Source organism: Argiope bruennichi, chromosome X1 (genome assembly GCF_947563725.1).
Source record: "Argiope bruennichi chromosome X1, qqArgBrue1.1, whole genome shotgun sequence".
NCBI lineage: Eukaryota > Metazoa > Arthropoda > Arachnida > Araneae > Araneidae > Argiope > Argiope bruennichi.
Genome location: NC_079162.1, coordinates 104,544,866 through 104,559,747, shown reverse-complemented (window position 1 = coordinate 104,559,747; position 14,882 = coordinate 104,544,866). Strand labels below are relative to the sequence as shown.

The window sequence follows — 14,882 nt, the reverse complement described above, 5'->3', positions numbered from 1 at the left end:
AATTTTCTTATACTAAATATTACACAGCTCTCAGATGTATCTTTTTATTTCCAGTTTTTAATGCTTTTGATATTTCAGAGAAAAGAATTTTTAGATGCAGCATAACTTACTGCCACTTTACTTCTATATAGGATGAGAGGCTGGAAGGTAATATTGGAATAATACTATGAAATAATGTATGATGTATTACTGAATTTTAAGTATTGTACTTTTATTATTACATTTTTATCAGGGAATTGCTTTCATTTAATAGTACTTTAGTAAAGAAAATAGGATTCTACTGTACATGAACTGTCATTAACTCCAAATATAAGCTAAATATTCGAGAAATTTGATTTAATTACGATCTAAAATATAAAGTAGTATCATTTTTTTATGATTACTCAATAATGAAATTTAATTGAACCCCTTAACTGTTTTATTTTCTTTACTATCTAATAAGATGTTACCTTCTATTTTGGGAATATTTTCTTATTTATATTCAAATGGAAATCCAATGAATACTTGACTTATCTATGTATTCGAAGTAATTTTATAATTGAATTATAATCGTTATGAATTTTGCTTACAACTATCAAAATTCGGAAAATCGTAAGGCACTCGGGCAAAACAGTTAAGCGGTCAAACATCGAGTTACATTTGATTGCTGATGAACACATTTTAAATTGTTTAAGCTAATACTTATGGACAATGGAAGCTCAAGTTTCTTTTAAAAAGTACATGATTTGTAGATGCAGCAATATTCAAGAAAATATCGTATACTATTTAAATATATTAATTTTCTTTTTTATATTACTACCAGTATATCATATCTGATATCATTACATTACTGAAAGGCCGAAAACTAATAAACATGTTTAGTGATGATCAGATTATACTATTACAAAATTGTTTATGCTGCTTTAGATTACATTGTTTGATTCATTACCTAATAATATGATTTAATTTACCAAACACGTATGAGACCTCCTTTATTTTGAATATCTATATAATTTTATCTCTTGATTTTTCTTATTCTGCAGTCAAGTAAAAAGATTTACTTAAATTCCTATACTGGCAAGAATGATTTGAGTTCAATAGAAAACAGAAAATTAAAAAGGATAATAAAAGGAAATGAATCTTATTTTATGAAGCAAGAATAGAAGAAGTATATAGAAGAAGATTTCTGCAACTATCTAAAAAATATCAGATGAGATATTCTTTTCGTGTCATCAAAAATTGATAATTAACACGTTAGATACTAGTGTGATCCATACGGTGCAAAATATGTTTTATTAGATTTAATATATGTTGATATAATATATATTACAGTTAAATATATATTATGTCTGGATGCAAAGTTGCATCCTATTATTTGATAATAATGATGTCTGCGGTTTCCTCAGAAAAGCACTACCGCCGAAAATCACCGGCGAGTTGGCAGCGCATAGGAGTGACCCGTGAGATCCATATCGCCAACGACTTAAATATCTATTTGCAATAAGCGAAATTTTTCTATTAAAATGTACATTTAATTTTGTTAAGTCACAGTTTCATAATTGGAGTGCTATCATTCATTTATTCCGATGCTTTTTCTTCACTCATTGAATTTTCGTTGCCTTTATGTCTTAACTAATAATGGTTTTTGAGTTTTAAACTTCCAGTTGTATAAGCACTTTCAGATGTAAACTTTAGTTCAAATTGAATGCTGCTTTAATAAGATTCACAAGGTATGTAAAATATTCGTGAGTACCCGGACTGACTGTAATTTTTATGCTTTTTTTTATTCATTTCATTCTGACATAAGCAACTGAATGTATCATAATTCATCTTATATTTTATCATCTTATATTTTATCCGTTGACTTCAGCTGAAAGCTTTCCATCACCGGTAAATAGAGAAACTATTACAATAAGAACGTCCGGCAAACCAGATTTCTACAAGGAATTCGTCTTGATCGGAAGTTTTGCTGATTAAATTATGCCCACAATAAACATATAAAGATACTTAAGATCTTACAGTAATTGAAAGCAAAAATGTAGAATTTTGTTTGGTTTCAGGTTGCAATATTTTTTGAAAATCTCATTTTATGGAAGTAACGTATAGTCATGCAGTAACATTGGGATGGATTTACTGTGTCTCATTCATTGCCTTTTGGACTGGAACAATAGTTGAAGGTAAATAAACTGTAGGTAAATAGTTCATTGGATAAAAAAAAAAATCTTCGCAAAATAATAATGTAAATGAACTCAACTGAGTGAAATAAGTATTATTACTCAAATGTCCCTTAGAAACATTGGCACTTCAGATTTCATGATAAAAACAATTTTCCCAAATTAATGCTTGAGTGGTTTTCAATCTGAAAATAGCACTAATGGAAATCACAAGCCGAAAACTCATTTTCTTGGTATGTTAAACTAACAAATCAGCATTTTTTTTAGCCCATAATTCACCATAATACACAGAGATAAACATATACCACAACAAATTGGGCTCTCCTGACCAAACTGTAAATTCAGATATCTTTAGTAACTGACTTATTACAAAGCGTAACACCATAAAATGTATTAGAATTTAACTTCCTTCAATCTTAATTCCTTTTTCATTAGTTTGGGGGTTTTATAAAATTTATTTTTCCATTAACTTAAAAACGAATTATATCTATAGTTCCTTCTTTCATTGATGATTCTTATTCTGAGTTTATATCACATTATTTTGAGAAGTGTATCGGCTGGAACTCAAATTGTTTATAAAACATTAGAAGCTGAATAAATGGCCAAAAATACAAACAATCAGTCTGATAATATTATGTATCATGATTAGTAGCAGCAAAGTCAAGAAAGAATTATTCCTTTCTATGTTTGTTAAAACCCACTGAAATTTTCCAAGGTTAAATAAACGTTTACAAAGAAAAAGTAAACATTTTAAAACTTGACGATTTGTTATGTCTATAGGTCTGCATTTTACCTCCGTGTTTGAGTATGAAATTATTTAGCAAATCGACAAGGTTTTCAGTTTGCAATCTTTGCAGGATGAAGGCAGAGCTCGCGAACATCTTTTAACTGACATTTGTTACATCTGCATCTGCCATTTAAGACAGGAAAATGTGAAAACTAAAATAAAACGAACAAAACTTGAATTTTCATTTACTTTATTAATACGCGATTGAAGAATTATAGGTAAACACTTTGAACTATAATCTAGTCCGGTTACCGTTTTAAAGATCTCTGATAAGAAAATTAAGAAAGAAGAAATTAATATCAAAAATATAGTCTGTACATAGTGAATTAAGTATATAAATAACAATTCCTTATCTTCATCATAAAGTTATTGCTTGTGTAACAGAAGATGCAGATCTTCAGATCTGAGATTCGATTACATTAATGTGACCTAGTGACATTTCATTTATGAAATATATATTTTTTTAATTAATTCTAATTTTTTTATCTAACTGTATTAATCAAGTGCAAAAAATCTTATTAAAAAAATTTGGCACTTTCGGGGAAACTGAACATTTGTTCCCAAAATGGGTTGAATGTGTTTTCTTCACATTTTTTTAAGTTTCGTATTTTTGACTACCGAGAAAAAAGTGTAAGAATGGTTTATTCTAGCTAATTAGTATCGCAGACGAAAGCAAAAAATTAATTGGATGTTTTGATTCTTTGTTAAAAAATACTTTTGACTTTTCAATACAATTTTTTTTATAATTTTTTTTTTATTTTTATTTTAGTGGAATTCTACAGAACGATGAATAGTCATCAAAGAATTCAAAGAACGAGAAGTTCATCAAAGTCATGTGAAATGAAGTATTGTTGAAAAATAAGCTGCATTTGAAGGTTATTTCTTCTATACTGATGGAAGGTAATTTTTAAAAGACTTAGCAACATAGTTATGTAAAAGAAATTTTGTAGCGATGTCATTACAAGAATGTATAACAAGCACAGCAAACATAAAAGTTCCAAGCTCTTTAAAATTCATTTTACATTTGTGAATCATCAGGATTTTCATGTATTTCATTGAAAATTTCCTCTGAATTTTCGTATAATTACGATTTATTTTATTTAGCCATCTGAAAATAGTATTATTCAATCAGTTTAATGAGCAACTACTAACTAAACTATTTCATTTTTATTGCAAATTAAACTCTTCGATATATTTAGTATTAACTAATCCCGATTAACTTACCCATATATACGATTTCGAAATTTACAGATTATATTTCAATTTGAAAAAAATGAAAGGAAAGAAATTGCTTGTATGAAATATTTTCGAAAAATATTTTGTTTACTGCTACTCATCTGCTTTGTTTGTATCAATAAATACCATATTTCCTAATTTTCTTTTTAAGATTACAAACATTTCGTTTTATAAAAATTTCTCATTCCGACTTAAGATGACACTAAAATATTTTATTCATATTTTCAAGAATATCTAATTTTGGAAGTATTCACATAGTTACTCTTTTTTGAAATTTAAAATATTGCATTGTTGTCATGTATATATTGCATTTTATGATCAAAAATTCAAATATAACAATGTTAAATCTTTTGAATAACATAACTGTTTACATAAGAAGCTAATGAACTAATTTTAATAGTAATGGTATTATCATTTGAGAAGCTTTCAATATTAGATTTTTAGATAAATTTCATGAAATTTAAAATATATATCATTCTTATTTACAAATCATGAAACGAACATATTTTTCTCCTATATCTGTAGAACTGTATTATGAATTTTTGTTGATAAGTTAAGAATTCGGCTAAAAAAAAAAATCCTAATAATTACTACGAATTTGGATCAGTTAAAATTATTGTATCAAAAATAAAAAATATGCGCAACATATTAACTGCTGTAGACATCGTTCAACATGCTCTTGCTGTGAAATTATTCATTTTATTAATGGTTTTTACAGGAATATATTCTTAAAAACAACTAAAATTGCCCTTTGAAAAGAGGGATAAAATAATTATTATGTAATGATGAATTCTGTTATTAATATGAAAGCAAATGCTTTAATAAGCTGCATTTAAATTTTGCTCAGAATGCTAAGAAATTCACAAAAGATTAAAAACTGAAAAACCTTCCTAATTTCAATACCGATTTGTATTGAAAAAATTACACTGTATTTGCTTTTGTTTATTATTATTTCAACAATGTAAGTTTAAACCAAAATATCCGTTAAAATTTTTTTTTTCATAAAATAAAGCAAAAAAAAAAAAAAAAGGATAGGCTGGAGAATGCGAAATAAGTACAGTAATTTAAAGACGAGCAAGTTTTTTAGTTTCTTTCAATGACTTCTATCAGATTTAAATCTAGATTTTGTAGTTATAAATCGATAGTTAAAAGTAGATTTCAAATCATATTTTATCTTCTTAATTTTTACATAAGCTAGTGAAAAAGTTTTTCAGATGTCGATGAATGGAAAATTCGTAACGTTTCTGAAATTTACACCAATAACTTATTTGTTAATTTTTTCTCGCGCGAATAAATTTTTGAGGGGAAAATACTTGGAATATATATAAAAACATCGGAATTTCTTTTTCTTTTAGCCCATACCATTTGCATGATTATTTCCAAATAATTAACTCCAAATACTAATTCAGTTTTTATGATTCGATAACATTAATTACGATGTTATTAAGATTAATAAACTCTCGTTTTATGGTTTGAAGTACTTGGTACTTTCTCTTGAGAGATAAATCTTTTTATCAACTGCATATTTTAAAATAACTTCTTGCGATCTTGCGTTAAACAAGCCACGAAAAATTTAAATTCATTGCTGAAGCAATATTTTCATCAGAAATTTTAAAAAATCATTGTAAAAACATTTTCACATTTGAAAGCTGAAATATTTGAGCATAAATACAAAAAGGTTTAATCGAAAACTAAATATTTTTATTACATTCAAAGAGTAAAAGATTATGAAAGAGTTTAGGCTTAGTGAGTCCCAAACAGACACAACTTTATCAAGTTAAAAATGCGGAATGTATACATACCTGGTATAAGAAATTTGGTACAGACAAACTGCCGAACATTCTAGCTTCCATTTTTAAAAAATTAATGCAATTTACAGATATTCTTCCGGTCTGTTTGGATAAAAACTGTCTTAGATCTTATGATGTGGTTCTCTTTCTTTGCCTTTTCTGTAGACTCTGAGGTAGAATACCAGGAGGCTTGTCCTATTCTAGCTTTAAAGAAAATAAGCCAAGACTTAGTCCAACATCTCATCAAATAAAAACTTACTTTCTCTAGTGTTATCAAGACATAAAGTTGTTGATTACAGTCATAAAATGCTTGTATCTTCACTCTGATTGGTCCAGGTTTGCTCAGAGTGAGCAATGCTGTCCGCCATCTTGTTGGTTTGGACCAATGAAAGTAGTTCATACACAAATAAAAAGTAGGGTCTGACGGATTGAAAATTACTTATTAACAGTTAGAAAATAAAATTTTTCCAATAATTAAACGAATACATTTTTTAAATTATCGGATAATTCATTGGTTTATCTTAATTTAAAAAACAAAAGCAGTTCTGATTGACGGCAGAAGTCTAGATTTTGTGAAACATTCTTCGGTATAAGTTTTGATTGACAGGGGGATGCACATATAGGTAATGAGATGGATATTAAAGTGGGCGGTCGCATACCAGCAGCCATCTTGAATTGTTAACATGGGTGTCACAAGGGAAGTCCACTTCCGGCAAAGGGCCTGAACAGTGTCGCCGCCTTTCCACAACAGTAAAAAACTTTCAACATAACTTACACGTTCATTGGACTTCTATTTGTTGCATTCATTAGTTATTTTGTTGTTTTGTAATACATCTTCCGTTTTACCACCGAAATTGAAGGTCGAAATAATTCTTTTAGAGGCAGGTTTTGATGGATTTTTCTTGTAAATGCCTTTTAATTGCTTTTGCAGACATGTTTTATGACCAATTGCTAGTAAAAATGCTATGATTTTTGTAATTTTACTTCATTCTAAAGAGTCTGCCAAAATGCATTCATTTATTTTTGTATGTTTAGCAAGTATTTGTTGTCCCTGCTTCTAGATGAGACCGACTACCCGGTAAAAGAATTATTTTGTGCTGTCAAAGCGTTACCAATTATTCTTTAGTAATAATACGAATATTATGCTCTGAATATTAATTCAAAACTCTTAGAATATAGTTAGAAATAAAAAATTATGATTTAATAAAAAGAGAAAAATCTGCACTGTGCTCCGTTCATTAGATTTTCAATGTTTTAAACAGTAGAAACATTATATGAACTCATTTCTATTGTTGTGATCTTATTTCGAAACAGATATAGTGCCATTATGAATTTTATCGCAACACTGATGAACAATCTAAAAGATTTTCAAGTGGAAGATTATCCAAGAATGCCTGTTTTATTGAAATCTTTCGTGAGTGATAAACACAATTTGCTTATTAGTTTTTGCTCTTTTCTATTTTCTTACCAGTCAAATATATTCATATTCTTATTATTTCTTAAGAATAAAATTAAAAATTTCCATCAAACATCTTGAATGTTTGCTTCCAATTTTTGCCATAAAGGATTGTAGATTATTTTCACAACCTTTGCAAGAAACTTTTCAAAACCTACCAATGTAAATTATTTTCAATTATAAAAGCAATGCGTCTGAATATGCTCCTGAATACCAAATAGTATCAAAAGTGTCAAATGTTAATGTCCACTATTAAATTATTGTCAGCTTGGGAAACTAAAAATGAAAAGATCAAGAAATTGAGTATACATTGAGATGGATTTACAATAAAATCTTAACAGCTTTTTCATACAAACATTTTTTGGTACACACATTCATGAATTCCAATTAGTTGAATGTATCAATTCAAAGATCGTTCGAATTTTTTTCGTCTTTTTTTTCGGAGACATAAAAAACAAGTTAAGGAGACAACCTTTTCTTCCTGAACAAACATATTTGAAACATTTGCTAAGAGGTAACAGGTGATCTAATATGAATTCATTTCATTTTCCCATCTGTTATTTCAGGCTGTTTACTTTGCACACAGACAATTTCGTCGGTTTTCTTCTTTCTAAAGCTTAAATCCACACTTCGGCATGACTCGGAAATTAACTTGAGAACTGTATTCATAGCATACTTTTCAAACTGTGAAACACTTTTGGTAGTATTTACCAGCCATTGGGTGAAGTACATTCCAAAGCATGTGATCGGGTTTTAGCAATAGCTTAAATAGAGCTACCGACCTGTATTGTGTTTTATTATTTCTTATCATCAGGTGCAACTATTGCTTTTAAGAACTAGTGACAGAGAAACATTATTTTAAAATGCAACCCTAAAATGTATATTTAAAGACATTTTCTAGTGAGATGAAAGTAAAAATGTGTCCAAATAATCATTTACATCAGACATTTTAAAAGATCTTAATCCACTTTCTTTTGGTTTTGACTCTTTTTCTGGTTAATTTGAGACGCATTAAAAAACGGAAATGTTATAGTTATAATCCAGAATTCTGTGCGTTTAGTCTGCAGTATTTATTGAGAACTTAACTTATAAGAATGTCCGAATTTCACTTACAAAATCCATTAATTCTCATAACAGCAAGCCTGCATTTGATTGTAAATATTATGTAATGATGAATTATTTACTTTCCTTTCGTGGTACACGGTTCGGTATTTTTTCGTTAGCAAATTATTCTTGTTTACTTCCTTAGGATTTACTCATTTTCTAAATAATAAGTGCCTTATATAACCTTGAGCATAATCTTGCTTCTGTACTTTTTGAGAGATTCAGAAGTAACTCGGTTTAACGGCATATGATAATTATTTAAATTTCCAAACTTCAATACTTGCTCAAAATTTCTCGGTTTCCCAAGATATACATTTAATAATGAATTTCTTTAAGTGGCGATTAATTTACTTTCCTTGGTACCTGGTACATTTTTCGCTGATGTATCATCCTTGCCTACATTCGGTCGTTTTCTCAGAAAATTTGTTTACAAGCAATAATTTCATGCGTATAAAACTGTTTTTTTTTTGGGAGCGGGGGGGGGGCGTTTTTTCCAAATTTTGTATCTTTTTCTTTTTTTTTAATTTTGCCTGTAAATCGGTATTTGGAATGAAGGTATCTGAGAATTAATTTAAAATAAATTCTGAAATTCCAGCATTTTCTTGCAGTAGCGGATGTAACAAAGCATTTATATTAGCCATTTAACAATATAAAAAGAATTTTAGAAATAACGTTTTTCTCCCTATAAAGAAAAGAAGAAGAAAATGAGATATTTCTTTAGTTCAACCAGTGCTAACTTTTATGACCTGAACTCTTTGAATGCTAAACCTTTTAATGCGTTGATATCGGTATACAGGTAGCTTTTACGACCTACGTTTTTTTAGTGCTACATCTTTTAATGCATTGATGCAAGTATCAAAGTGAGAAAGATAAGAGTTCAAAGTAAACATTCTGAGATGCCAGTTTTTTAATAGTGCATAAACGTAAATAAAAGCTTGCGATATATGTAATTGAGTTGTATGTGTCAAAATGGAAAATATACATACTAAAGCTTATTTCATAGAAATGGAAATAGATTATATGCTAGAATACTTTTTTTTCCCATTTTTTAAACCGGAGAAGAAATTTGTGACTTCTGCAAATATAAGAATAAATTAAAATGAAAATAAACATACAAAAATTAAGCTTCCTCCATTTAAATACTCATATTTAAATGATTTCATTTGATAAAAAAAAACTACATTATATTCTTTTATTCTATCTAATAGGCATCATTTGCTTAAATGCACAATAAGCCGTTGTTTTAGTTGTGTTATCCACGATTGTTATGACAATTAAAACTCTGCTGGCTATAAGAAACTGTACAAAATTTAATACGCTAATCATAAATTCATATGTATATTTCTATCTTTGCTTGCTTCAAAAAAAATATGTTTAAGATAATTCCGCTATCAATTCATATTTTCTCTTCCAATGCATCATGAGTGTAATATTTTATGAAATACCAAACTAATCGCGTTTTTCTGTTTTAAATAAGCAAGTCGTCTGACATTCACCTAAACACAACAGTAAGCATAAATCTAACTAAAAGAAGTAAGAGCTTAGAATTAGCGCAAGAATAAATTATGACCGAAAAACATATAGAATGTAGCCCTCTTTTCTATAATACACTAAAAAATGAAGCATTGTTATTGCAGAAATAATAAATTCGTAAAATGATGGTGAAACTGACACTACGACAGCATTAAAATAGTGCTGTAAAAAACTGAAACATGCGTAATGTCTACGGAGTTGCAGTAACAATATTCTGCTAGTTAGAATGAACAAAATGAGTAATATTGTAGTTAACTATCACAAAAATAACGACCGATGATGCAAAACAAAAGACAGGACAAGGATAACATTTTCAGTAATAGCATGCGTTATCATAAGACGTTTATTATTATTGCGTATCATTATCGAATCCTATAACATTCTTATGAATGATTCTTTCAGTTTCTGCATATATGCTGGCTATCTAGCTAAACTCTCTGTTTAATTAAACAAATATTCCTGCATAATTTTTCCAATTTTGAAAACTGCGGAAGGAGATACCCGAAACGCTGTCTTACTTTAAGCGGGGGTCTAGGCGCACCCTTTCCGCATGTGTTTTGATCGAAAGCTCCGATAAAATCATCACTAACTTTACCGGAAAAGTTTTTTTTTTTTAATTTTATATTTCTTATCGTGGGATATCATAAACAACTAAACTTTTTTTTGTTCTTATTTTGTAGTAACATAGTAACATTTATTTTTTAATTTCATAGAAAGAAAAAAAAAATAATTTTATAGAATTAGAATTTCTTTGACTACTGATTCAGTTAACAAAATTTTTATGATAATTCAACGATTACATTTTCTTCCTAATTATACTAGAAGAGCCTTTGTAATGTTATAAAATAAGAATTTAATAAATAATTGTTAAATCATTCTATACGTTTTTGAACTGAAGAAAGATGGCTGAAAATTTTAAAGCATTAAAATTATTTTAATACTTCTTTTTGTCAGTTACTGTTACCTTTTTGGTTGCATTTTTAAATAAAATTCCTACATCTACCTTACTATTTGTTATATTTTAATGTTACCTTGTATGATTGCATGGCAGTTTACAAAGTCCAACATTTTATGCAACCGCATATATATTTTAAAGAGTTAACAAAAATGCGTTTCTACAGTTATACACCATATTTTTCATATGGTGTATAACTAATACATTTTTTGGTATGCTTTTTAACGGACCTAGTTTGGTAAATAACTTGTAACGTAAATGTTACTTGCAATCCTTTTTTTTAATTGTTTTTTTATATTCTTTTATATTTACCATGCCTGAACGCTGCATGGTAACGATTCTCAATTAAGCTAGCATGTGTATCAGTGATTCTAATTAAGAAAAATATTTATTTAACTTTAAATAATTAGCGAATAACCACTTCACTAACATCGTAAAATTTGAAGCTGACAGTTCAGTTATCATTTTTTCCATACTTAAGTTCTGAATGCAAATATATATATCAAAGGAAATCGAATATGATACTAAGTCTCTTTCCTTTTCATATTATTTAATATTTCACTACTATTAACCCATATTTCATTTCAAACTAGAGTCCACAAGCAATTGGTGAAAGAATCTCTATAATTCGGAAATTTGAAAGAAAAATTTAATTATTAACAAATCCGAAAACAAATTTCTCAGCAAAACACATTTAACTTCATTGTTATAGAATTTAAAAAATTCTGGATATTTCAAGTGTCTATTCTGAAAGAGATTTCTGTTCATAAGTTGCGAATTTCAAACATGCTTTTTAAAATTGTAATCAAAATATTTTTCTGCTTTCAAATATTGAAGTTTTTTTATGCTTTTTTTTCCCTCTTTCCTCCTCCGATCATAAATGTACTTACTAAAAAATAGAAAAATACCGTAAATGAAGCATTATTTAACTATTAATGAAATGACTTTTGATTAATGTAACATTTTTTAGATATAATAGTTTTGTTTAAATATTCATATTTATTTATTTATTTTTTTAGATGTGTTTCGAAAATTTTCCTTGTTGCAAATTTTTCCGATTTATCGTTTTTTTTTTTTTTTTTGAAAAACGATATCAGTTTGCGAAAAAAACTGATATCGTTTTTCAAAAAATTTGTTGGAGAAAACTTTGCTTTTTCTTAGAATTTTTATAGGCTTGCTTTATATCCGAAATATTTTATTTAAATTGAACTCGATTGAAGAGAAAGTTAATTGTATAATAAAATATGATTTCTTGCAGAATAGGAAGCACTCTTGATCGTTGTGCATAATGAGAATATAACTAATTAAGAACGACTTACCTTTATTAATAAACTTGACTTTGTAAACTTCACCACTCTCTTAAAAAGATTTTTGCTGTTACAATTTTCGTATAATGCTATTACGAGCTTTTTTCGGATGCATATATTTAAAAGTTAAAATAAGATCGATTCAAAATGCTTATTTAAGGGAAAAAACTAATTTAATAATATAAAATTTAGTTTTTGAAATCGATAGAGTTTCGATTTTTAATCTGTACGGTAAAGATGTAAAAGATTTTCTTTTTCTTCCAATGCTTGCTGGATTTAAAATCGCAATTGTGGATAATTTCTTATTTAAAACTTATGTAATACTTTAAATTGGTATAATACTGGTAACCTATTTTCTTCAGGAAACAATGCTTAAACTACTTAAAAAATTTATTTTAAATTAACTTCAGTGTTGAAATTAAACCACTTGTACCTATTCTTTTTCTAAGGATGAAACAGACATGCGTGCTTTAAATATTACATAATGTGAGTTTAGGAAACATATGGAATAGGATGAACCAATAAACTGGAATGTTTTAGCACTACAATTAAACTGGGGCTTCCTTCGCTGCTAAAATCCATTTATTTTAAAGAACTTAAAAAAAAAATTCCAATAATTGGTGAAATCACAAATTTTGCACGAGCACATCTGTATAGCATAAATGCACAGATTTCTGCAATGTTTTATTCCAAAATAATGGTGAAAATTATCGCAGAATACGTCAACAAAAGCTTACAAATTTGGAAACACCCGAGCGTGATAAGTAATATGCAAACACATAATTTTTTTTAAAGTATTCAATAAATAGTATGTATCTTATTGAGTATTTTTCATTTTGATCACCATTTCAAGCTGTAGTCAAAAATAGTAAGAAACTCTTCAATTATTTTTAACTATAATTTTTTTCTTTAAAATTTTCTACAAAAGACCTTTTTTGCTTAAAAAGAATGCTTTGACATACTTTTATATAGCAAATTTTAAAATGCAAATTATCAAATTTTCCAGTAAAAATTCAAAATTAAAATAAATTTCAATTTTTTCTTTCTTTTTTAATCCATGTTCCTTAACGCAGACAAAGAGAAACTCTTCGGGATCATATAATGAAATTCCCTTGTTTTAATATTTTGTAATACAACTAGCTCCGGAATGAAATAGAGAAATGTGGTTTAAAATATAGACGGTGTTTTTTTATGTATTTTTATTTATTTCACAGCAAATGTTAGCCCGAATCTACGAAAGCATTTGACATTTAGTATTGAGTTAAATGCGTCCTTTCTAAAAAGCTTGTTACTACTTTGAACTGAAAGAAACCAGTGCTTTTAAAAATAAGGTGGATGTCCTGCTGTAACAATTTTGCGTTGGCAATTTTCGCTATTTTTAGATGCGCGTGCTTGGAAAAACTTTGGCATTTTTCCAGCACTTAATGCTTTCTTTCACAGTTCCTGGAGAGTTATGAGGTTGTGATTTATTCAGTGAGTGTATGAGATGAGAACACTTATCTCCAATTCGATAATTCTTTCACTTTCATACTTGTTCGCGTGGATTAAAGATAAGAAAATCTACTGTGATGAAGTTTGTGCAGTTATAAAATCTGGCATTCTATTAAATCTAGCAAAGGTTACTTTTGGGAAAATTCTGATGCATACTGAAGACTGAGGAGTGCCGATGGAAGCTCTTCAAGAGATATAGTAACATTTTTGTTTAGTGAATTTAATAAGGTTTGGATTGTCAAGATAATTTTGATCAATATCAATTTATATTAACACAGTAGTTGATGTAAGAAACGTTTTGAATATCCGATTTTCATTTCCTTTTTGTCAATTTGTTTTGTAACTAGTATATGCTAATATATTCTTATCGTGACAAAAATGAGCAGCGAAATAGTTTCTTATCTCCAATCGTGATTTCTTCCATCGTGACTTATTATCTAATCCCAAAACAAAATTTTATTTGATAAAAATCCAAAGAATAAACCAAGTAAATTCTGTCGTTAACAAATTTCTGTAAATATATATTTTTGATTTAAAATAATTTGTAGTATTTTTGAAATAGTATGATAATGAAATAAAATTTGTCTTTTCGAAACAAACCTTATATAAAACATTTTCTTTTAGATAATAGCCTATATAACTGAAATAAAGTGAAAACTCTTTCGTTAAGTCAGATTTTTGACTACTTTATACAAAAATTGACTGCATACTAAATTCATTTTGAACAATTTTATACAGAAATAGAATTAGAATTTCTCGTTTAACAGAATAATTTTATTAAGAAAGGCGAACTAGCTAGTATTTTTGCCTTTGGTGTCAATTGTTAATTTATTTATTTTTTACTGAGCATTTCATTGTATCATGTGATTCTCATTCCGTATACCATATAAACTTTCATATTTTTTCTTATATTATTTTGACCTTTATAATTTTTATAAACTTTTTAGAAGACATTTTTCGCAGAACTTTCATGCTAAATGTTTTACTTTATTAGATGATATTCTCTTATGTCACTTTGCGGCTACAATTTTCTTGATGATGAAGAACTAATACAAGATTATTAATTGTCA

At 27.9% G+C, this 14,882-nt stretch overlaps 1 protein-coding gene across 1 annotated transcript in view; it reads right to left on the bottom strand.

Moving 5' to 3' along the window:
- LOC129958307 (homeotic protein ultrabithorax-like) overlaps positions 1 to 6,202 on the bottom strand; it is a 135,505-nt gene extending 129,303 nt beyond the window's left edge. Inside the window, exon 1 of the mRNA XM_056070700.1 lies at positions 5,979 to 6,202. The gene's annotated coding sequence lies outside the window, so the exon portion shown is untranslated. The remainder of the gene's footprint in view (positions 1 to 5,978) is intronic.
- Positions 6,203 to 14,882: the final 8,680 nt, after the last annotated feature.